A 26,431-nucleotide genomic window follows, 5' to 3' on the forward strand; every position below is an offset into this window, starting at 1 on the left:
TTTAGGCTGAGATTGATCAGAGTAAGTGGTGGCTCTCTTATCAGCTCTCAAGTTCTTACCCTCTCAATGTGCCAACGTACCCTTTATATAGGGATCAAGCCTGACGTAGTTCTCGCAGAACAAGAAGTCTGATGAGTTTAAACTTCTTACTCCTAAGCCCAGTAGAAGCTCATCCAATATTTTGTCTTCCGCTAGCTTTAGGAATATCCAACTATGGGGCCCAAACGCGAAGGCCCAAGGCTCGTCCGTAATCGTAGGACTTCACAGATAGTGCATCTCCCTGCATAATGATAACACTCCGCTACAGCTATCTCCCTTGATTTACGAACGCAGGTATAGCCACGGTTCACCCAAGTGCCAGACGCGTCCCTGTCCCCCGAATGAGGATAACCTACCAGATAGCAGGACAAGTGATCCCAAGCTCTTGGGTGCAAAGTGCAGGATGACTCCAAAGTTCTCCAACGAGGACACCCGTTGAATACAAGAACAGAGTTTCCAAAGCACACACCAAAGTTAACCCCGCATCCCTAACGAGGACACCCGTTGAATACATGAGGAGGTCTTCAATCATCAGGCATACCCCTGGAGGCCTTCTAGCTTTTCACGGACATCCCCCTCCTTGACCGTCTCAAGGAGGGAATTCTTCAAAGAGTACCTACAACAAATACATTAGTAAAAATAATCTCCATTACTCCTCTCCAGGCAAGCTTTGTCCTTAAGTCACCACTAAGAACACATAGAGCAAATACAGGATGCGTCCTAGAACTTAAGGCGCGTCATCACCCTCAATAGACTTGCACCATCTCCTCAAAACCATCATACACAGCATTTTACTTTCTATTACACGTCGTGGTTAAAGTTGGCGCTGTAGGCATCCATTGCCACAAGATTTCATTTGTCAAGACCTTTCATAACATTGACGCGTCCATGTAGCCTGGGCGCGTCCTTCCTTGACCATGCACTCTTTTCGCTTCGTAACACATCCCTTCTCAAACAGGCGCGTCCTCTGTCGCTGGACGTGTCTTAGTCCTTTATAATGTAACACCGAGTTTGACTATAATTAGCCCGCGTTTGACCCGAGTCAATCCTAAGCCAAATTTTGGGTATAACAACTACCCCCCAAATTCCATTTGCAGTTGAAAACAAAATTGAAATTTCTTTCCATAAAACCAAAAAAAACGAAATTTGGCTTAAAGGACGCGTCATTGGCAGAGGACGCGCCTTGCATTCACTCTATATCCGTGGTGTACAGCTGTCGCCCACGTAAGCCGACTATCCTTTATAAATATCTTTTTCCATCCCACAATTGCACCTTACTCCTTTCCTCTCCGGAAACCACCATTGCCGCCGTTCTCAAGCTTTTGGTTCAAATTCCCGACGATTTAACCGCCCATTACTTGATTTCTTTTGCTCAATCAACTCCTCAACTCAAAAGGTACACAAATCTTCTTTTACTTCCTTATTTGATTGAGGAAATCGAGTTTAATGAGCAAAAACCCATTCATCTGCTTCGAGTTTCCATGCACTGTTCTTAATTCTCCTTGTATGAATATGCGTATATATCTATAATTGTATCATACTTTGCTTCTTCAATCTTGTAGTCATATGTTTCTAGTTTTTTTTTAGATAATTTTGCCCAAAATCGACTATAATCGATTAAGATTCCATTACGTTGCAACCATAACTGACGCGTCCTCCCATCAGGGCGCGTCTTATATCTTATTATTTAAGACACGTTAAACTGCTCCAAGCAAGTGTAACATAAGGCCAGAGGCATCCTAGGACGCGTCTTTATACTACACCCCTTGCGGTAGATTTCTAGGACGCGTCCTTCCATATTTCCAGTATCCTCCCTTCTTTTTTTCTTTCCTTCCCTTTCTTTTTCCTTTCTCTTCTTTTTTTTATATATGGACGCGTCCTCAAATGTTTATTCATTCTTTTGCAGCTGGAGGACGCGTCTTCTTTCTCACCATTTCATCCGTTTAAATTCCTCAACAAACGCCTTGGAATCTACTCCCCGCACCTGATCTCTTTCAAACCCGACTTTCCCGAAATTCACAGGACGAGTTCCTTCCTTAGAGCAGAAAGACGCGTCTTCGAATCTCTCAACTCAAAGACTTCTATAATGTCTAACTCTAGCTCCGATTCTATGGACCATGCCCCTATAAGTTCTAGAATGAAAAAGAAGGGAGTCAAAAGGCAAAGAACTCCAGTTCTCCATTCAAGGGCCGCCATCGAAGATTGGACGGACGACGAAATTATACCTACTACAAGCCAAAAACCTCAAGGAAAGGCTGCTTCTGATATGGATGCGTCAAGCACACAAGACGCGTCAGATTCTCAGGACGCGCCTCCTTCTGTGGACGCGTCCTCGCACAACGTAAGTGAGTTCGAAAGGAGGGTTCCTGACCCTGAGACATACCCCGTATCTCCTCAGAAGTCTGATTCTCCCCTAGAGCATTGGGAACCTTCAGATGTAGAAGTAGATTGTGACTGGGCGACGCTCGGTACCCTTTCTGAGGCAGAAAAGAATGCCAGAAGGAAAAAAGAGGGTAAATTGGCCTGCATAGCCCTGGACTCAACTGCAACCGACTTGGAGATCCAGTGGCACATGAAAGACTATGACATGGAGGGAATCTGGGCGCGCCCTCTTCGAACCATGAGGCCACATATTTTTAACATTGGGAATCAAAGGATCCCCAGAATGGTGCTTACACCAAAATTGATTTCTCTAGGCGTGGGCGCTGATAAGTGGCATTTTATACCACTTAGAACGTCTTAAAATGGCTTAAATTGGTGTCTTGAAATCAAGTATTTTGTGTATTTGATGCGTTTTTTCTAGTGTTTATGCATTTCAGGGTTTTAGTTGCATTTCGGGGGAGGAATCATCAAGAATAAGCCTTGGCATGTGTTCACCATTGCGAGAGGAAAGAAACGGGCAGATTACGGCGAAGAAACGGAGAAAAATCAGATTTTTTCCAGTAGAGGTCTGAGCGCCCGCTCAGCTATGCTGAGCGGCCGTGCAGGGTCGGGAAAAAAGACAAATTATTTTAGGACTTCTACTTCTGTTTGGTTTCCACGTCTATGTAATCTGAGTTTTATGGGACTATTATATAAGTAGATTTGAGACGTTTTCACAAGGGGGATAAAAAAGAAGATTGTGTTTTTACGCAAGAAGCGAAGGAGATAAGGAAGAAGACCGATTTAGCACACCGCAACGAAGAGGAAGCATATCTTCTTGTGATTCTTGTTTCGTTGTAACGTTGGATGCTAGTTTTCTTGCTTTGAACTTATTTACTCTTGTGACGTACTCTATTTTAATATAATTAGTTTAGTTATTATTTTCTTGTGTTTGTTTATCATGATTTCATATGAACCCATGATGACGATAAGTTCTATTATGGGCTAATCGTGATCATGGGGTTGCAACGGATTTATTATAGAATTCTTCAGTTAATCGTTTAATACTTTAGTGTGTGATGATTGCATGATATCTAGTATTGGTTGTGCGTATTCGTCTTATGTGCGTCGCGAACATATAAGATAGGGTGTTAATCTCTTGTGAAGCGACGGTGGATCTTGAGATTTAAAACTTGCCATGCTAGCATAGGTTCATGTACGTTGTGCATGATTAGTGGGTAACTCTAACAGTTTTATTTGCCCTATGTAATCAAAAGGAATAACTTGTGCTTAAATCGTTGTGTTGTCAATTTCTGTAGACATATAGGAACTCAACATAATTGATGACTATTCAACTTCTATCTTAATTGTGGATGCTTGGTAGAATGGTATTAGTACAATGAAAGTTGGCGTTTATCAGTTTCGTGTTATTCGATTAATATCATCAATGTCACGTGCTAAAGGTAATAACAATGGCTATAAAAGGAAGTAATAATGAAGTTGTGATCTCATGAGTGTTTTATTATTGATAAATTGAAGTGTTAGTTAAGTGATTAATTAAGTAGTTAATTATAGTTAATATTTAATCAACAATTTTAAGTGTTAGTCTTAACATTGAGAAGTAATCATACATTGGTGAGTGAGTTTAATTAGACAATAATTTAGTCTGAGTCTCTGAGGGAACGAACTAGAAAATATTCTATATTACTTGCGAACGTGTATACTTGCGTGAATATTAGCGCGTGTTTTCGCCCTAACAAGTTTTTGGCGCCGCTGCCGGGGACTCGGCGTATTTGTTTAGTTTATGTACTTACCATCGTTGGTCATTAGGACTCAGTGATTAGGACGTAGTAGTTACTTATTTTTTCCGGTTGTGTTTCAGGTACTTTAGCAAGCGTTTATGCAAACTCGTTCTCGTGCTCGCAAGAGGACTTTAGATATAGCTGAGGAGACAGATGAAGTTCTTGATATTTCGGAGAAGTTAGATTTTGAGGATTCGGATTCAGGAACTGAGCAGAAAGAACCAGTAAACATGGGAGATCGTATTGTTCAAGCTGAACCAGCTCTTATGGATTTTTCTCGGCCTAAAATTGATGAAATTCAGTCAAGCATCCTTCATCCGGCTATTCAAGCTAACACCTTTGAAATCAAGCCGGGCACTATTCAGATGGTGCAGAATTCTGTTTCTTTTGGAGGAGCGGCAACTGAAGACCCCAACATGCACATAAGGAATTTTGTCGAGATCTGCAGCACTTTTAAGTATAATGGCGTGACTGATGAGGCTATCAAGTTGAGGCTTTTCCCATTCTCACTGAGGGACAAGGCTAAAGACTGGTTACATTCTGAACCAGCTGAGTCCATCACTACGTGGCAAGATCTTGCGCAAAAGTTTCTGGTGAAGTTTTATCCGATGGCAAAGACTGCTGCTATGAGGAGTTCTCTTACTCAGTTTGCGCAGCAACCTACAGAATCTATGTGCGAGGCTTGGGAACGCTACAAGGAAATGTTGAGAAAATGTCCACATCATGGAATGCCGGATTGGATGGTGATCACTGGTTTCTATAATAGTTTGGGGGCCCAATCTCGGCCCATGCTCGATGCAGCAGCTGGAGGCGCCTTATGGGCTAAAAGCTATACTGAGGCGTATAATCTTATAGAGACGATGGCTGCAAATGAGCATCAAAACCCAACTCAGAGGATGACGTCAGGCAAGGTAGCAGGTATTCTGGAAGTTGATGCAGCCACCGCTATTGCAGCCCAGCTCCAAGCGCTATCAATGAAGGTTGATTCTCTGGCTACATATGGAGTTAATCAAATAGCTATGGTTTGTGAGCTTTGTGCAGGTTCTCATGCTACGGATCAGTGTTCTCTTGTCAACGAATCTGTTCAGTATGTGAATAATTATCAGCGACAACAGCAGCCTGTGCCAGCGACCTATCATCCTAACAATAGAAATCATCCAAATTTCAGCTGGGGGAATAATCAGAATGCTATTCAGCCACCATATCAGCAAGAAGTGAGTAAACAGTTTAACCCACCTGGATTCCAGCAACCACAGCAGTATGCTACAAGGAAATCATATCCTCAACAGGGAAGTACAGCTGCACCTACTAGTGCTGATTTTGAGGAACTTAAGCTGTTGTGCAAGAGTCAGGCGGTTTCTATCAAGACCTTGGAAAATCAAATCGGTCAATTAGCCAATACAGTGCTCAATCGTCAACCTGGCACTCTTCCCAGTGACACGGAAGTACCAGGCAGGAAGGAAGCTAAAGAGCAAGTCAAGGCTATTACCTTAAGGTCTGGAAAAGTGGCTGATGCTGAAAAGGCAAAAGAAGTAGACGCTAAAATTAGAGATGAAGAATCTAAGCAAAAGGAGAAAGTGGCGGAACCAAGGAAGACTACTGTTGAACACACTCTGCCTGAGGCTAATACAGGGGAGAAACAGCTCTATCCTCCACCACCTTTTCCTAAGAGATTGCAGCAACAAAAGCTGGATAGACAGTTCGGGAAGTTTCTGGAGGTGTTCAAGAAACTTCACATCAATATACCTTTCGCTGAGGCTCTGGAACAAATGCCTAGTTATGCGAAGTTTATGAAGACTATTCTTTCAAGGAAGGTGAAACTGGATGACCTTGAAACCGTTGCTCTCACGGAAGAATGCAGCGCTGTTCTGCAGCAAAAGTTACCACCAAAATTGAAAGATCCAGGAAGCTTCACCATTCCTTGCACCATTGGCAATCTGACTTTTGACAAGTGACTTTGTGATTTGGGAGCAGGCATTAATCTGATGCCGTTGTCGATCTTTAAAAAGCTGGATCTTCCTGATCCAAAACCCACATACATGTCGCTACAATTGGATGACCGTTCCATTACTTACCCAAGGGGCATAGTTGAGGATGTGCTCGTCAAGGTGGATAAGCTCTTCTTTCCTGCAGATTTTGTTATTCTGGATTTTGAGGAAGATAAGAAGATTCCCATAATCTTGGGAAGGCCTTTCTTGGCTACTGGTCGTACCTTGATAGATGTGCAAAAAGGTGAACTTACTATGCAGGTCCAAGATCAGGATGTGACCTTCAACGTATTCAAGGCAATGAAATTCCCTACAGAAGATGAGGAGTGCTTAAAATTGGATGTGATTGATTCTGCGGTTACTTCGGAACTCGATCGTATGCTAATGTCAGATGCATTGGAAAAGGCCTTAGTGGGGGATTTTGACAGCGATGATGAAGATGGCAACGAGCAATTACAATATCTTAGCGCTTCTCCCTGGAAGCGAAAGCTGGACATACCATTTGAATCTCTTGGTACTTCTGACCTTAAGAATGCTGAAGGGAAGCTCAAACCATCAATAGAGGAAGCACCTACCTTGGAGCTCAAGCCATTACCTGAACACTTGAGGTATGCTTTTTTAGGTGATTCATCTACGTTACCTGTTATTATTTCATCTGACCTTTCAGGTAGTGAGGAAGACAAGCTCTTAAGGATTTTGAGAGAATTCAAATCGGCTATAGGATGGACCATAGCAGACATCAAGGGGATAAGTCCTTCATATTGTATGCATAAAATTCTGCTAAAGGAAGGTAGTAAGCCAACTGTGGAACAGCAGCGAAGACTGAATCCCATCATGAAGGAAGTGGTGAAGAAAGAAATTCTGAAATGGCTGGATGCAGGCATCATTTATCCTATTTCTGACAGCTCGTGGGTGAGCCCCGTACAATGTGTACCTATGAAAGGAGGTATCACTGTGGTCGCAAATGAAAAGAATGAGCTCATCCCTACTCGAACAGTTACAGGATGGAGAGTATGCATGGATTATAGAAAATTGAACAAAGCCACAAGGAAGGATCACTTCCCTCTTCCATTTATTGATCAGATGCTTGACAGATTGGCGGGTCATGAGTATTTTTGTCTTCTGGATGGTTATTCCGGGTATAATCAGATTTGTATTGCACCAGAGGATCAGGAAAAGACTACTTTCACTTGTCCATTTGGCACGTTTGCTTTTCGCAGAGTTTCGTTTGGGTTATGTGGTGCCACGGCCACTTTTCAAAGATGTATGATGGCTATATTCTCTGACATGATTGGAAATAACGTCGAAGTGTTCATGGATGACTTCTCCGTCTTTGGACACTCATATGATGAATGTTTGAATAATCTGCGCGCCATACTCAAAAGATGCGTATAAACTAATTTGGTGCTCAATTGGGAGAAATGTCATTTTATGGTGCGTGAAGGCATTATCCTTGGGCATAAGGTCTCTAGCAAGGGTCTGGAGGTGGACAAGGCCAAGGTGGGAGTCATTGAAAATCTTCCCCCACCTAATTCTGTGAAAGGAATCCGTAGTTTTCTTGGTCATGCGGGTTTTTATCGGCGATTCATCAAGGACTTTTCAAAGATATCTAAGCCGTTGTACAATCTGCTTGAGAAAGATGTGCCTTTCAAATTTGATGATGAATGTTTGGCAGCATTCGAGACTCTCAAGAAGAGTTTGATCACTGCACCAGTTATTACAGCACCAGATTGGACAGAACCGTTTGAGATGATGTGTGATGCGAGTGATTATGTGGTAGGTGCAGTTCTGGGACAGCGCAAGAAAAACCTCTTCCATGTGGTCTACTATGCGAGTAAGACTTTAAATGGTGCCCAATTGAACTACACCACTACTGAGAAGGAGCTTTTGGCTATAATCTTTGGTTTTGAGAAATTTCGATCGTATCTACTTGGTACGAAAGTAACAGTATTCACTGATCATGCAGCTATTCGCTATCTAGTTTCCAAGAAGGATTCGAAGCCGAGACTCATTCGTTGGGTGCTTTTACTTCAGGAATTTGAGTTAGAGATCAAAGATAGAAAAGGTACTGAGAATCAAGTAGCTGACCATCTCTCTAGATTGGAGAATCCCGATTCTACTTCACAGGATAGGACGTTAATCAATGAATCTTTTCCAGATGAGCAGTTGTTTGCAATGCAGGAGGAAGAACCATGGTTTGCAGATATTGTAAACTATCTCGTCAGCAATATAATGCCTCCTAATTTGACATCCGCTCAAAAGAAGAAGTTTCTGCATGAGGTGAAGTGGTATATGTGGGATGAACCATATTTGTTTAGACAGGGAGCTGACCAGATCATCAGGAGATGTATCCCGTTCTGTGAGACGGAGGGGATATTACGAGACTGCCATTCCACGGTTTATGGTGGACACTATGGTGGTGAGAAGACGGCAGCTCGTATTCTGCAAGCAGGTTTTTTCTGGCCTACTTTGTTCAAGGATGCTCATCAGTTTGTTTTAAGGTGTGATCGTTGCCAAAGAGTGGGAAATTTGTCAAGGAAGGATGAGATGCCATTAAATGTGATTCTTGAAGTCGAGGTCTTTGATGTGTGGGGAATCGATTTCATGGGGCCTTTTATCTCGTCTTGCAATAATCAGTACATCTTGCTGGCAGTCGATTATGTCTCAAAATGGGTCGAAGTTAAAGCTTTACCGACAAATGATGCAAAGGCAGTGCTAAATTTTCTTCATAAGCAAATTTTCACAAGGTTTGGAACACCTCGGGTAATCATAAGTGATGAAGGATCGCATTTTTACAACCGTAAGTTCACTTCTATGATGCAGCGTTATAATGTGAATCATCGAGTAGCTACTGCCTATCATCCGCAAACAAATGGTCAAGCGGAAGTGTCTAACAGAGAGATAAAGTGCATTCTAGAGAAGGTTGTTTGTCCGTCAAGGAAGGATTGGTCTTTAAAGCTCGATGAAGCTGTTTGGGCTTACAGAACAGCATACAAAACTCCACTTGGGATGTCACCGTTTCAGTTGGTGTACGGAAAGGGATGTCATCTACCTGCAGAGCTTGAGCATAAGGCCTACTGGGCATTGAAGAAGTTGAACCTGGATTTAGATGCAGCTGGTAAGAAAAGAATGCTTCAGCTTAATGAACTTGATGAATTTCGACTTCAAGCATACGAGAATAACAAAATGTATAAGGAAAAGGTGAAGAGGTGGTACGATAGGAAGCTACATCCTAAGTTATTTGTGCCAGGGCAACAAGTTCTTTTATTCAACTCTCGGCTCCGACTTTTTCCTGGGAAGTTGAAATCAAGGTGGTCTGGACCTTTTATTGTCAAAACTGTGTTTCCACATGGAGCGGTGGAAATTTTTGAGAATGATCCGGACCAAGCATTCAAGGTTAACGGTCAGCGGTTGAAGCACTACTATGGCGACATGGCAAACCGAGAAGTGGTTAGTGCCATTTTGTTGACTACTTGAGAAGGGTACGAAATGTCAAGCTAATGACGAAAAAGAAGTGCTGTGTGGGAGGCAACCCATGAATTGTTGTTACAGGAACCCTTAGAAGTTAATAACCTATCCAAAAACACAAAAAAATCAGAAAGCAGGGGCTGAAAAAAAAAATTCCAGTGACCCCCTGAGTGCTCGCTCAGCTTTGCTGAGCGACCGCGCAGCAAGCTGAGCGCCCGCTCAGTTTTCCTGAGCGACCGCTCAGGGGTCGAGTACCAGAATTTTTTTTTACAGTTCAGAAAAAAAAAACACAAAAACAGTTTTAGCCCATAAACCCACGATTTGTTCCCACTACCCCATCATTTTACCCCTTAATTCCCAAACCCTAATCTAATCCACACCCTATATATACATACACCTAACCTACATATCTCCCACAAAACTTCCTACACTTAAACCCTCTCACAAACATCAAAAATCAGTTCTTACACACTTTTATTCACGAATCAATGGCACCCAAGAGAGCACGCACTATTGACAGCAGCAGCACAGTTCCTACTGCTGATTCATCGAGGGGTACTGCTGCAAGGCCTCGGTTAACTGACAGAGCCGCGGAGGAGGAGTACACTAGGCTGTTGGGGAAGCCGATTCTGAAGGAGAGGGGGTTTTTACCATCGGGGAGGGATGGTGAGTTGCTGCCCATGATTGCAGAGAAGGGGTGGATAGCTTTTTGTGAGTCACCCGAAGCGGTACCGATGAGCGTTGTTCGCGAGTTCTACGAGAACGCGAAGGTCGAAAAGAATGGGTTTTCTGTGGTCCGTGGGCTGACGGTTGATTATCATCCTGCGTCGATTCGCCGTGTGATTGGACAGCGAGAGAGGAAGCCCGAGGAGGAGAACTGGAATGAAAAGACTGCTGAGGATTTTGACTTGGATTTGATTTGTGCGACTCTCTGTCGACCGAGCACAGTTTGGACCTTCAGGACCGGCACTAATGAGTATCGTCACTTTCCGGCGATCGCCATGAACAGGTATGCCCGTGCATGGAATGCATTTATTTGTGCTAATATTTTGCCTTCTTCGCATGCACACGAGGTCACAGTTGAGAGAGCACAGTTGTTGTGGGGAATTCTGAATGAGGAATACTATGTGGACCTTGGTGAGTTTATCTACCAAGGAATTCTGAAGTTTTTGAGGGGAGCGAAGCATATGAACATCCCTTATGCATCTACGGTTACGAAGCTATGCCGAGGAGTGGGAGTGAACTGGCCGGCTCATGAGCAGTTGCAGTTGCCAGCAGCTCCGATTGATTCTGGCACTCTGAATGGGATGCAGGAGTGGACCGGTGGTGAGCCTGAGGAGCATGGGCTGGGTTATCGTCTTCCAGGAGGGCGTCCAGCACGAGGTGCTACTATGGCTAGGCCAGGGCGTGATGAGGCTGGTTCTTCGAGAGCTCAGGAGGGTGCTGGGATGGTTGATGGCCAGTATAGGAGGCTTTCACGGCGGATGGATGCCATATATGAGACGCAGAGCAGGTTTGCTCAGGAGCTCACCCTTGCGTTAGGGACTGCTTTTCGAGGCCTTAGAGCTGATATCCAGTGGCCAGTTTTTGGTGAGGACTCTGCATACCCGCCGCCTGATACTCCACCCACTGAGGGTGATGATGATGATGACTCCGAGTAGGTATACCCTGTGTTCCTTTCTACTACTTTCACTGAGGACAGTGAAGATTTTTAGTTTGGGGGTGGTAGTTAAGGAATATTGTGTGTGTGTCATATAGTTGCATATTCATGATAGTTTAGTTCATATAGTTGCATAATTTATGCCATATAGTTTTTTTTTATTATGAATGTCATGTAGCTCATGCATTTACCATGATCCCTTTTGTAATGATTTATCGACTGAATTATGATATTGATGCGAGCTGTAGTGATAGCATTAAAGTGATATTAAGTCGTGTAGGTTGATATGCATGCTAGAAACAATTGTAAGTCCACTAAGTCTTAGAGAATGCGTAAGGGCTAGATTGTTGTTATGATTTGGTTGTTTTCAAGGTCAATCTACTTATTATGCTTAGAATTCGATTATAGGTTCTTAGTGATAAAGGCATGAAAAAGAAAAAAAAAATTGGAGAAAAAAATATGGAAGTTGTTGCTAGTTGTGGCTAGGCGTCAAATGGCTAGTAGCCGGCTCGCATATGGTGCGGGTAGTCTAGGGTTGAGCAAGATGGAGCGAAATGCACTTGCTCAGAAGTTATTAAAAAAAAAATTAGTTTATGCATAATTGATCAAGAGTGTGCTCTTTGGTATTCGAGTTATTAAGTTCTTAGGGGACTTTGTGCCTAGTGACCTAAGGCTTTTAGAGTCTGGGATCCGCTAACCTAACGCTCGTTATATGGATAACATTGTATAAGTCTTTTGTGGACCTCACTCATTGCACGGTCAAATAAGCGTTTGAGTTGTAAATAAAAAGCACGATTCCGTAATAAGCTCCAGAGTTCTTGTAGTGTTGTATATCACTTTATACCTAGAATTTTTTATTCTTTGTATAATCGTAGGATTGCCTTGAGGATAGTCTAGTCATAGTAATTAGTCTAGTTCCGAAGCATATCTGTTAAGCATTTGCACACACCACGTTTCTGGCTGTATGTCCGTTTGCATGAGTTTATTGATCTTTAGTTGTCTAACTGCATTCATTGAGATGTGGCAATTTGGTTGGTTAATTGTAGTAAGGGGGATCACTGCATTTTCATATAGATTGCATTCATGCATGTTTTCATTTGTTTTTGATTCTGTGACGCTTGAGGGCAAGCATCGATTTAAGTTTGGGGGTGTGATAAGTGGCATTTTATACCACTTAGAATGTCTTAAAATGGCTTAAATTGGTATCTTGAAATCAAGTATTTTGTGTATTTGATGCGTTTTTCTAGTGTTTATGCATTTCAGGGTTTTAGTTGCATTTCGGGGGAGGAATCATCAAGAATAAGCCTTGGCATGTGTTCACCATTGCGAGAGGAAAGAAACGGGCAGATTACGGCGAAGAAACGGAGAAAAATCAGATTTTTTCCAGTAGAGGTCTGAGCGCCCGCTCAGCATTGCTGAGCGGCCGCGCAGCAAGCTGAGCGCCCGCTCAGCTATGCTGAGCGGCCGCGCAGGGTCGGGAAAAAAGACAAATTATTTTAGGACTTCTACTTCTGTTTGGTTTCCACTTCTATGTAATCTGAGTTTTATGGGACTATTATATAAGTAGATTTGAGACGTTTTCACAAGGGGGGATAAAAAAGAAGATTGTGTTTTTACGCAAGAAGCGAAGGAGATAAGGAAGAAGACCGATTTAGCACACCGCAACGAAGAGGAAGCATATCTTCTTGTGATTCTTGTTTCGTTGTAATGTTGGATGCTAGTTTTCTTGCTTTGAACTTATTTACTCTTGTGACGTACTCTGTTTTAATATAATTAGTTTAGTTATTATTTTCTTGTGTTTGTTTATCATGATTTCATATGAACCCATGATGACGATAAGTTCTATTATGGGCTAATCGTGATCATGGGGTTGCAACGGATTTATTATGGAATTCTTTATTTAATCGTTTAATACTTTAGTGTGTGATGATTGCATGATATCTAGTATTGGTTGTGCGTATTCGTCTTATGTGCGTCGCGAACATATAAGATATGGTGTTAATCTCTTGTGAAGCGATGGTGGATCTTGAGATTTAGAACTTGCCATGCTAGCATAGGTTCATATACGTTGTGCATGATTAGTGGGTAACTCTAACAGTTTTATTTGCCCTATGTAATCAAAAGGAATAACTTGTGCTTAAATCGTTGTGTTGTCAATTTCTGTAGACATATAGGAACTCAACATAATTGATGACTATTCAACTTCTATCTTAATTGTGGATGCTTGGTAGAATGGTATTAGTACAATGAAAGTTGGCTTTTATCAGTTTCGTGTTATTCGATTAATATCATCAATGTCACGTGCTAAAGGTAATAACAATGGCTATAGAAGGAAGTAATAATGAAGTTGTGATCTCATGAGTGTTTTATTATTGATAAATTGAAGTGTTAGTTAAGTGATTAAGTAAGTAGTTAATTATAGTTAATATTTAATCAACAATTTTAAGTGTTAGTGTCTTAACATTGAGAAGTAATCATACATTGGTGAGTGAGTTTAATTAGACAATAATTTAGTCTGAGTCTCTGAGGGAACGAACTAGAAAATATTCTATATTACTTGCGAACGCGTATACTTGCGTGAATATTAGCGCGTGTTTTCGCCCTAACAGGCGCGCCCTTGCACCCATACATTAAGAAGATCCTGAAGTGGTATGCCGTCGCTCCGATCCAATTGTCTCCAAACTCATACAAACTGGCTTGGGCTTTGTACATGATGTATCACAACCTCAGGTTGGGCGCACCCTCTATGAAGGAATTCAGCTTCTTTTTCAACATAAGAAAATCAATTCCTGGTTGTCACTTCTTCGTTGTCAACAAGTGGCTGAACAATAAGGGATTTAATGAGGGCAAGATCATCCATGAAAGGGATTGGAAAGAACCCTTCTTCTATATCTATGACGTCAAGAGATCCCGTGTTTGTTTCAACCTAGAACCAAGTAAGTGACTCGCAAAACATGATTTCATACACTGGACGCGTCCTCGTGATATGGCGCGTCCTCCCTTTTCCTTTAACAAATTCTTACTATCCTTTATCTCTAGACAAAAGAGTCCAGAAGGAACTATCAGGGAAAAGGAAAAAGAGGGCAGACAAGGTTCTCCAGTATGTAGAGAAGCATTTTAACATCAAGGACATGATTACAGAAGACAACCTTAAGCTGGTGGGCGCGTTGTCTTCCCGGGTTGGCTCTATCTGCAAGTTTCGTAAATTTCACAACGGCAAACCCGTTCTTACAACCTTAGAAAAAACCAGGGGCCTTAGTGCTGCGGAGGTGATCGAAATCGATATTAGTAAGCAATTCGACTTAGAACAAGGTAAGTTTAAGTGAAGGAGGACGCGTCATAAGTTTTGGACGCGTCCACAGCTACAAACATTAGCTCCCCATTCGAAAAATGTCAACCTTCATAAAAATCAAAAATATTTCACGCACATACATCTGCTAAGGGCGCGTCCTGCTTATTTTATATTCCCACGGCTTATGTTTTTCCATAATCTGTCATAACCAATATGTCCCTAGGCAGGGCGCGCTATATGTATAGGGCGCGTCATTCTTTGCATGACACACATATGCATTACTCATGTCTTTCACTTACCTTGTTATATCTTTACACACTTACTTATTTTGATTGCCATCTTTTCATGCATGTAGCATCATAATATGGACGCGTCTTACTTTCAGGACGCGCCTTCTTATTCATAACTAATCACTTTTCATGTTTATATCGCAAATATGGCCTCTCTTCCCAAAGGATTCGCAATTGGGGCCTCCAAAAAGCTAAGGGACAAAAAACTGCCCCCTACAAAGGTTGATCCAAAGGCAAAAACCCCACCTCCTGTTGCAACTCCTTCTCCTCCACCAAAGATAATCGACACTACCGTGTTTGACATTCCCGAGAAGGTGGATGACGTGCCCTCGAAGCGTCAAAAGGTAGTTCCTGATGACCAGTCTTTCGTTCTCAGATACCTGGGCGCGTCCTCTGTTGGGGATTTCACAGAGGATGAAGTCAGAGGTTGGACTTTTAGAACAGAGCAGCAAACAGAGGAGGCCATGGTGAGGGCTACAGCTGAGCTTCACCTACATGCCAGGCAGAGTGCTAATATGGCCGCCAGGCTTAGGGCGTGTCTTGCTGCTACAGACACTGCAAAGAGCCAGGCCGAAGATAAAGTTAAATCTCTGGAGAGATATATTACCCTGCTTCTTGCAGAAAACGATGCCGAGATCAAACGTCTGGAGGGGGAGAGGACGTGTCTAGAAACAGAAAAAGTTGTGTTGGAAGGCAACGTCTCCTCAATAGAAAAGCAAATGGACAGTGTCATTGCGCTGAATTCCACTATGCAGCTGGAGCTTGACACCCTAAATGATGATAGGCTGCATGGATGGACATAGGAGAAGAAGCTAGTTTATCAACACGGCTTTCAGGTTGGGTTTGAAGAATGGTGCTCTGGGTTCATTGCCAACGACCCAGAGTATACATTTTCAAAGTTTGATGCAGATACCCAGATATGGGTAAATGATTTCAGGTCATGGCCGCAGACTCCATCAAGAACAAAAGGATTTTTCTGGGCTTAGAGGAAGAGGACGCGTCCCCTGATCCTGCTCCACTTCAGACTCATCCTCCCCCTGCGGACGACCAAGACAAGCCTCAGGACACGCCTCTCGTCCTATGTTTTTCATGTACTTGAACTATTTTAAGGGTGCGGGCCCCTTGAAGCCTTGCAAATTGTAGTGTCTATTTTTGAACTTCATTCGCTTGTACTTCTTATAAAACTTCTTTGCCTTATCCATGCATATTTTACTTAAGTATTCTATTTTGCCATTCACATGGGCGCGTCCTACTCTTAGGACGCGTCTATTTTGACTATCACAAGTTAAGCAAGTAACTGTCCTGGGCGCGTCCTCCTTGACTGGACGCGTCTTTTATCTATTTAATGAATATTTTTGTTTACAAAAACATATGAGCATAGCACCATATTATACTTGCGTATTTAATCAAGGCACAAGGCTCAATTGGGCGCGTCTTATAGTTTTGACGCGCCTCACCTTCGATCCAAAAATACATCATCCTTCAAGCAGGACGCGTCCTTAGCAAGGACTTTTTTTTTTCAATTATGTTTTATCAAAATTACAGTAACATTCAGTCTAAAGGAGCATCAACCAAGATAACTTGGGCGCGTCCTTGAAAATAGTACACTTCCTAGTTCCATTTTACTTGAGTTTCATTGTTCCTTTTGACAACCACTACTTCAGTTATTATTCGTATAAAGCTCTCACTTAGGGCGCGCCCTATGTTTAGGATGCGTCATGCAACCAAGCAAACCAAGTAAATATCTTTTTGGAAAATTTCAAAATTTTATTTATAATGCGCTCTGGTGTCAAAAGTGCACCAGTCCCACGGCTACTATGCTCTGTAGGGAAATTATTTCTAAAAAAATGACCCTTCAACTAGTTCCAAGGTAAGTAGTACATGCACTACCCCCCTAGGCTAGGAGGAATTTATTTAATTCTAGCCTATAATCCGGGTATAACCCAAAATAATACAAGAAATATGTAAGGGGCCAAAGCCGTGCCTTACTGGTAATACTTTCGGAGATGTTCCGCATTCCAAGCTGCGGGACCAGCTTCCCTTCCATATCTTCAAGGTGATAAGTCCCCTTCCACAGGATGGACTTTATTCTGTACGGTCCTTCCCAATTAGCTCCAAACACCCCATGTTGGGGGTTCTTTGTATTGGGCATCACTTTCCTAAGTACCAAATCTCCCACCTTCAGCAATTGTCCTTTTACCTTCTTATTATAATACCTTGCGGCGCGTTGCTGATACGCCGCTAGCCTTAGCTGAGAATTTTCCCTCGTCTCCTCTAAGAGATCTAAATGAAGCCTTTGATTAACCTCAACATCTTCTTTCCTGTAACAATCTCTGCGAAGTGATCCCGATCCAACTTCTACGGGGACCATAGCTTCGTAGCCGTAAGTCAGCATAAACGGTGTTTCTCCCGTAGTAGATCATGGCATAGTGTTGTATGACCACATCACTTTCGGGAGTTCTTCAGGCCAATTCCCTTTTTATTCCTCCAGCTTGGTTTTGAGGGTATGCTTTATTATTTTGTTAACAGCTTCTGTTTTAACATTGCTTTGAGGATGATAGACCGCTGCGAACTCCTCCTTGATTTTCAACTCCTCACATAGTTGTCGTAACTCCTTGCTATCAAACTGCTTTCCATTGTCGGAGACAAGCTTGTAAGGGATTCCAAACCTACATACGATTTAGTTGAAAACAAAATCCCTGATTTTCTTTACGGTGATAGTAGCCAGTGGCATAGCTTCCGCCCATTTAGTAAAGTAATCGACCGCAACCACTGCATACTTGACGTCTCCTTTAGCTTTCGGCAATTCTACGATAGAATCAATTCCCCACATGGCGAACGGCCACGGGCTTGCCATAGGCGTCAAGAGTGTCACCGGCATACACGAGTAATTTGCAAAGCGCTGGCAGCGATCACATGCCTTGACAAAATTCGTAGCATCTTCTTTTATTGTGGGCCAATAATATCCATGGCACAAAACTTTCATTGCCAACGAGCTACCCCCCGAGTGATTGCCACAGATTCCTTTATGTACTTCTCTTAGGATGTAATTTCCTTCTTCTTCTTCAACACACCTAAGCAAAGGTTGGTTGAACCCTCTCTTGTATAGGACTTTATCGTATATCACATATCTTGCAGCCTGATAGCGGAGTCAGCGAGCTTTAAACTTATCCTCGGGGAGTATTCCCTTGTAAATGTAAGCTAGAATGGGCATCATCCATGTTTCCTTGGGAGCCTCATCCACTTGCATAGTTTCTATCTCTGGGATACTAGGAACCTCCTGGATTTCAAGGGGGATGGATCTTAACAACACAGCCTCTTGTTGCGACCCCATTTTTGCCAGAGCATCCGCATTACTGTTCTTCTCCCGCGGAACACATTCGAATCTAACTTCTTTGAACATTCCAATCAGGCGTTGTGTACATCTCAAGTATAATTCTGTTCGCGGGCCTCGCGCTTGAAATCCCCCGTTCACCTGATTCACTACCAACTCTGAGACACTTCTTGTAATTAAATTTCGCACCCCCATTTCCAAAGTGATTTCCAGGCCATTAATCAGCGCCTCATACTCCGCATCATTATTGGTTGCATAAAACTTGAAATGAATGGCGCTCATCAGATGGTGGCCTTCCGGAGACACAAGTACTATACCCGCACCTGCTCCTTCATTGTTAACCGCCCCATCCACATGCAAGATCCACTAAGGATGCAGAAACTCCTCTAAAGACTCCTCAGCATGAGGTGGATGTAGCATTACCAAAGCTTTATCATCAATTTCAGAATCAAATTCCAACAAGAAATCGGCTAAGGCTTGCCCTTTTATCGCTGCTCGAGGTACATATTCCAAATCAAACTGTCCCAACTCCACAGCCCATTTCAGTATTCTGCCTGATGACTCTGGTTTATGCAGGACCTGTCAAAGCAGGTACGCTGTACGAACTTCAACTCTATGGGCTTGAAAATACGGCCGCAATTTTCTTGACGCAAGAATCAGGGCATAAACCAATTTCTCCATGCTTGTGTAGCGAGTTTCAGCGTCATGTAACCGCTTGCTCACGTAGTACACTGGTGATTGCTGCCCATCTTCTTCTCTTACCAGAACTGCACTGATCGAATATTCAGACACTACGAGGTACAGTATTAGAGATTCCCCATCCAACGGCTTTGACAACATGGGAGGGTTTCCCAGTTGCTCCTTGATTCTTTTGAAAGCCTCTTCATATTCTGACGTCCATACAAAGTCTTTCCCAGCTAATTTGATCGCCTTGAAAAATTCCTTGCATCTATCGGACGACTTGGAAATAAATCGATTTAACGCGGCGATTCTCCCAGTCAAACTCTGCACTTGTTTCACATTGGTGGGAGACTTCATATCCATCAATGCCTTGATCTTTGCGGGGTTGGCCTCAATTCTCCTGTGGTTGACAATGAACCCAAGAAACTTGCCCGACTCCACGCCGAACACACATTTTTGCGGATTTAATTTCATACGAAACCTCCTTAGAATGTTAAACATCTTCATCAGGTGCTTGATGTGGTCACTCGCCACCTCAGACTTTACCAGCATATCATCCACATACACTTCCATAGTTCTCCCGATTTGATCCTTGAACATCATGTTTACCAACCGCTGGTAGGTTGCGCCAGCATTAATCAAACCGAACGGCATTCCTATGTAACAGTATAACCCCCTGTCCGTAATAAAGGATGTATGTTCTTGATCGGGGCCATACATTGGAATTTGATTGTAACCGGAGTATGCATCCATAAAACTCAACAACGCATGCCCCGCCATCGCGTCAACCAACTGATCGATTCTTGGCAGCGGGAAACTGTCCTTTGGACATGCCTTATTGAGATCTGTGAAATCCATACATGTCCTCCACTTCCCATTTGGTTTCCTCACCAGTACTGGATTTGCAAGCCATTCGGGGTAGAATGATTCTTTGATCAACCCCACCTCCAACAACCGGTCTACTTCTTCTTTTAATGCTATCGCCCTTTCTCCACTTACTGGGCGGCATTTCTGATGTATGCCCTTACAATTTGGGAGGATATTCAAACGGTGACACATTACTTCTGGGTCAATTCCTCTCATATCTGAATGACTCCATGCGAAGACAACAAGATTTGTAATTAGAAAGCGAGTAAGACTTCCTCTCATCTCATCATCCAACTGGGATCCCACTTTCAAAACCTTGCTCGGGTCATTTTTATCAACTGGAATAAATATTGTGTCTTCGGCCGGTCCCGTCTTTTTGGTGGGCATAGGGATCCTGGGATCCAAATCGAAATCAAAGTCTCGGGGGTCTTCGACTTCCACTTTTGCATCTGAGGGCGCGTCCTCGTTTGGAGGAGCATCAACCTCAATTTCATTCAAGGGCGCGTCCTTCTTTCGAGGAGCATCCACCTTGAAGTTATTCCCGAGACCTTGCAAAATCTCACTTCTTCCTTCCAACTTTTCCCCTTTAACCTCTTTCTGTATAATTGCCTCCGGATGGTTCACCACCACTTCTTCCACGTTACGGATCTTTGAAACACGTCCCCGCGTAAAAAAAGAGTTCCCAGAGATGTAGGTTTCTTCCTTTTCGGGGCCTTCAACGAAATAGTGGGCATGGACCTCTCCACTTGGTTTTGTATGAATATCTTCTACATCCTCAAATGGGAGACCTTTCCCTTCATACCTTCTTCTACGAAATTCCTTGACATCCTTGTGATAACAGTCGCGTGACTCATACTGTGACCCTCTCAGACTGCCAACTCCGTTTGGCGTTGGGAACTTTATCATCAAGTGGTGTATCGAGGTTATCACCCTGAACGCTCGCAACCAAGGTCTGCCGACCAGCACATTGTGCGCGGAATTCTGATCTAGTACCTTGAAATCTATCATTTGAGTAACCGACAAAGCTCCTTCCCCGAGCGTGATGGGAAGCCTGACCGAACCCATAACTCTCACTGCTTCCCCAGTAAAGCCATAGACGTGCGCATCTTCGAAATACATGTCACTATCTGGGAAACCCAGCTTTTTGTAGGTGCTGTAGTACAAGATGTTTGTAGAACTCCCATTATCCAAGAAAACTCGATGTATGTTCATTGCCCCAATAAGCATGGTAATCACCAGCGCATCGTTGTGAGGCTGATGCACCCACCTAGATTCTTTTTCCTTGAACGTAATATCAGCGGACTCTCCCTTAAAGACCTTCGGGGGTCTATCTTCCAAGCTGTGGATGTTGGTGAGCGGTGGATGTCGCGCTTCTCTCGCGTTTTTCTCCAGTGCTATATTACTATCACCAACAAAAGGGTGTCCTCCAAAAATTGCCCTGATACTTCCAGCCCTCTGAAACTCGACCTCTGCTATTTTTTCAACATCCTCCGCCCGCGGGGGCTGTCTTTCATCCCTACTCTGGTCATCAAGTCCCCTGCATCGCTTCACCTTGTCAATCCATTCTCCTAGGTATCCGGCCTTGATCAATTCCTCAATCTCATTCCGTAAGTGACGACACTCATGGGTGTCCTGGCCAGTAGACTCATGGTAGTCACAATACTTCTTGTTGTCTCTGCTCTGCCATGAAGTTAGACGGTCGGGCTTCTTGAAGATTCCTCTATCCTTATTTACCTCAAAATATGATCAATGGACGCCGCAAGTGGTGTATAATTGTTGACCCTTCTCTCGTAGTTCGACGGTGGGCTCCATTCGAGCTCACAGTATTTACCCTGTTAGGGCTTCTGGCATTTCGCCGATAATCTGGACTCAAGGATCTGTCCCTACTCTTGGATTGCCCCTTGGAGTTATGGGTATTGTCATTCTTTTTTGTTTCTGCAAGCGACTGCTCGATTGCTTTGAACGACTCCGCCTGCGCAAGCACATCAGCTAGTGACACTGGGTCCTTCCCTTGCAGTGCTTCCAGAAATCCGTCCCCACACGTAACCCAGCTATAAGCAGTATTTTCAGCGTCTCATCAGTTGCACCCCTCACCAAAGTGGATTCTGCATTAAACCTCTTAAAATACGAAGTCAAACTTTCTCCTTCCTTTTATTTCATATTAGCCAGCGTGGTAACAGGTGGCGTGTACTTCACCGCGACTTGGAATTGTGTCAAAAACAAAGTTTTCATCTGTTCTCAGGATGCGATCACACCTGGACCAAGTTTTTAGAACCACTGTTGAGCGCCTGCTCTAAAAGTGGCTGCCAGAAGACGGCATCGAGCTAAATCAGGTACTTGATATACGTCCATTTCAATGTTAAAACGCCCCAGGAATTCTACAGGATCGGAGTTCCCGTGGAAACGCAAGTCATTGGTTGTGTTCCTGTATCCTGCGGGCAATTGTGCCTCCCTCACGACAGCAGCAAAAGGAGAAGTAGCTTGCGCAGTCGCCGTTACTCTTCCTCCCTCAAGATGGTTGAGCAACCTCTTGAGGTCGTTCATATTAAACGTCCCTACCCCAGGAATGGTTTGAACATTAGGCTGTTGGGGTTGCTCTGTGACTTGCTGAAATTCCCCTTGATTACCCTCCGGGTGTGGCGGAGGATCTCGCCGCCCCTCTCCCTGAGGCTGCGGCGGTGGCATGTTACCATTTTGGTTCTGAATATTTTCCCGTACGCGAGGTTCATCTTGACCGCGTCACGGAATTTCATCATTGTTCTGCGTTCTTACTTGAATTCGCCCGCTGTCCTGGTCATGAGGACGCGCCCCAGACCCATTACCAGTAGCGCTGTGGGAAGCTACGGGAATAACGGCGGGGGCTTCTCCAGCAGAGTGTGCTCCACCTCTCCTACCATTGTAGGGCGCTCTTCCATATTGATAGCCCATTCTTCCTCGTCCATTCCTCTGATATCCCCGGTAGTAATTCCCGGGCCTTCCTCGCGGAGGGGCACGCTCGTGCTCGCGGTGCCACGCCTCGTCATCCCTATGGAATGCAGGGGGCACACGCGTCTTGTCACGGGGCCTCGCTTCTCCGACGTTTCCTTCCTTTTGCCATTATACCAGCAACATCCTCAAATCGTTGTCTTCCAGCCTTATGCCAAGCCTCCTTTTCAAGGCTGAAAGATCCCTTCCTTCCTCATCTTGACTTCGAGTGTTCTCCGCACGACGACGCTCGTCCATCGTACGTCCAGACCTATGTGGGTGTGGCACAACTTGGTTACCAAGGCGAGGCCTTTCCCTACCTTCGGTGTCCTCATCAACAAGCTCCACAATAGGCTCTACATCATCAGAATATTCTAAGTGCCGTGGAGTGATTCGTGGGTTTTCCCCGCTCCCCTGGGTATCTCCCTCAACTACAGGGGCTTTTCCCAAGGCATGACCGTGACGGGGGAAACGACGACCTCTCCTCGTCCTTCGACGCTCCACCGTGTTCAGCCTTGAGTTAAAACTGTTAAGAGTATTCCCCATGCGATACAATTGCTCCAATATATCAGCGTTGCTGATGAGAACTGGAGGTGTCCCCCTACATCCGGAGCCCTTGGTGGATTCGCCATGTTTCTGGGAACGTAAGGTTCATGGCTGATAAGTGGCATTTTATACCACTTAGAACGTCTTAAAATGGCTTAAATTGGTGTCTTGAAATCAAGTATTTTGTGTATTTGATGCGTTTTTCTAGTGTTTATGCATTTCAGGGTATTAGTTGCATTTCGGGGGAGGAATCATCAAGAATAAGCCTTGGCATGTGTTCACCATTGCGAGAGGAAAGGAACGGGCAGATTACGGTGAAGAAATGGAGTAAACTTGGATTTTTTTCCAGTGGAGGCCTGCGCGCCCGAGCAGCTATGCTGAGCGGCCGCGCAGGGTCGGGAAATTTGCTGAATTATTTTAGACTTCTACTTCTGTTTGGCTTCCAACTTCTATGTAATCTGAGTTTTATGGGACTATTATATAAGTAGATTTGAGACGTTTTCACAAGGAAAAAGAAGAAGAAGAAGATTGTGTTTTACGCAAGAAGCGAAGGAGATAAGGAAGAAGACCGATTTAGCACACTGCAACGAAGAGGAAGCATATTTTCTTGTGATTCTTGTTTCGTTGTAACGTTGGATGCTAGTTTTCTTGCTTTGACTTATTTATTCTTGTGACGTACTCTGTTTTAATATAATTAGTTTAGTTATTATTTTCTTGTGTTTGTTTATCATGATTTCATATGAACCCATGATGGCGATAAGTTCTATTATGGGCTAATCGTGATCGTGGGGTTGCAACGGATTTATTATGGAATTCTTTAGTTAATTGTTTAATGCTTTAGTGTGTGATGATTGCTTGATATCTAGTATTGGTTGTGCGTATTCGTCTTATGTGCGTCGCGAACATATAAGATAGGGTGTTAATCTCTTGTGAAGCGACGGTGGATCTTGAGATTTAGAACTTGCCATGCTAGCATAGGTTCATGTACGTTGTGCATGATTAGTGGGTAACTCTAACAGTTTTATTTTCCCTATGTAATCAAAAAGGAATAACTTGCGCTTAAATCGTTGTGTTGTCAATTTCTGTAGACATATAGGAACTCAACATAATTGATGACTATTCGACTTCTATCTTAATTGTGGATGCTTGGTAGAATGGTATTAGTACAATGAAAGTTGGCTTTTATCAGTTTCGTGTTATTCGATTAATATCATCACTGTCACATGCTAAAGGTAATAACAATGGCTATAGAAGGAAGTAATAATGAAGTTGTGATCTCATGAGTGTTTTATTATTGATAAATTGAAGTGTTAGTTAAGTGTATAATTAAGTAGTTAATTATAGGTAATATTTAATCAACAATTTTAAGTGTTATTATCTTAACATTGAGAAGTAATCATACATTGGTGAGTGAGTTTAATTGGACAATAATTTAGTCTGAGTCTCTGAGGGAACGAACTAGAAAATATTCTATATTACTTGCGAACGCGTATACTTGTGTGAATATTAGCGCGTGTTTTCGCCCTAACAAGTTTTTGGCGCCGCTGCCGGGGACTCGGCGTATTTGTTTAGTTTATGTACTTACCATCATTGGTCATTAGGACTCAGTGATTAGGACGTAGTAGTTACTTATTTTTTTTTTATTTTTTTTTTTTGGTTGTGTTTCAGGTACTTTAGCAAGCGTTTATGCAAACTCGTTCTCGTGCTCGCAAGAGGACTTTAGATACAGCTGAGGAGACAGACGAAGTTCTTGATATTCCGGAGAAGTTAGATTTTGAGGATTCGGATTCAGGAACTGAGCAGAAAGAACCAGTAAACATGGGAGATCGTATTGTTCAAGCTGATCCAGCTCTTATGGATTTTTCTTGGCCTAAAATTGATGACATTCAGTCAAGCATCCTTCATCCGGCTATTCAAGCTAACACCTTTGAAATCAAGCCGGACACTATTCAGATGGTGCAGAATTCTGTTTCTTTTGGAGGAGCGGCAACTGAAGACCCCAACATGCACATAAGGAATTTTGTCGAGATCTGCAGCACTTTTAAGTATAATAGCGTGACTGATGAGGCTATCAAGTTGAGGCTTTTCCCATTCTCACTAAGGGACAAGGCTAAAGACTGGTTACATTCTGAACCAGCTGGGTCCATCACTACGTGGCAAGATCTTGCGCAAAAGTTTCTGGTGAAGTTTTATCCGATGGCAAAGACTGCTACTATGAGGAGTGCTCTTACTCAGTTTGCGCAGCAACCTACAGAATCTATGTGCGAGGCTTGGGAACGCTACAAGGAAATGTTGAGAAAATGTCCACATCATGGAATGCCGGATTGGATGGTGATCACTGGTTTCTATAATGGTTTGGGGGCCCAATCTCGGCCCATGCTCGATGCAGCAGCGGGAGGCGCCTTATGGGCTAAAAGCTATACTGAGGCGTATAATCTTATCGAGACGATGGCTGCAAATGAGCATCAAAACCCAACTCAGAGGATGACATCAGGCAAGGTAGCAGGTATTCTGGAAGTTGATGCAGCCACCGCTATTGCAGCCCAGCTCCAAGCGCTATCAATGAAGGTTGATTCTCTGGCTACGTATGGAGTTAATCAAATAGCTATGGTTTGTGAGCTTTGTGCAGGTTCTCATGCTACGGATCAGTGTTCTCTTGTAAACAAATCTGTTCAGTATGTGAATAATTATCAGCGACAACAGCAGCCTGTGCCAGCGACCTATCATCCTAACAACAGAAATCATCCAAATTTCAGCTGGGGGAATAATCAGAATGCTATTCAGCCACCATATCAGCAAGGAGTGAGTAAACAGTTTAACCCACCTGGATTCCAGCAACCACAGCAGTATGCTACAAGGCAATCATATCCTCAACAGGGAAGTACAGCTGCACCTACTAGTGCTGATTTTGAGGAACTTAAGCTGTTGTGCAAGAGTCAGTCGGTTTCTATCAAGACCTTGGAAAATCAAATTGGTCAATTAGCCAATGCAGTGCTCAATCGTCAACCTGACACTCTTCCCAGTGACACGGAAGTACCAGGCAGGAAGGAAGCTAAAGAGCAAGTCAAGGCTATTACCTTAAGGTCTGGAAAAGTAGCTGATGCTGAAAAGGCAAAAGAAGTAGAAGCTGAAATTAGAG

General features: G+C 43.3%; 2 non-coding genes across 2 annotated transcripts; both read right to left on the reverse strand.

Moving 5' to 3' along the window:
* Positions 1-4,825: 4,825 nt before the first annotated feature.
* LOC141709740 (small nucleolar RNA R71) lies at positions 4,826-4,932 on the reverse strand. Its single transcript, XR_012570303.1, has one exon. It is a non-coding gene; the product is annotated as a small nucleolar RNA R71 (small nucleolar RNA).
* A 20,571-nt stretch (positions 4,933-25,503) lies between these two features.
* On the reverse strand, positions 25,504-25,610 carry LOC141709234 (small nucleolar RNA R71). The gene has a single exon (XR_012569822.1). It is a non-coding gene; the product is annotated as a small nucleolar RNA R71 (small nucleolar RNA).
* Positions 25,611-26,431: the final 821 nt, after the last annotated feature.

Source organism: Apium graveolens, chromosome 2 (assembly GCF_009905375.1).
Source record: "Apium graveolens cultivar Ventura chromosome 2, ASM990537v1, whole genome shotgun sequence".
NCBI classification, from domain to species: Eukaryota; Viridiplantae; Streptophyta; class Magnoliopsida; order Apiales; family Apiaceae; genus Apium; species Apium graveolens.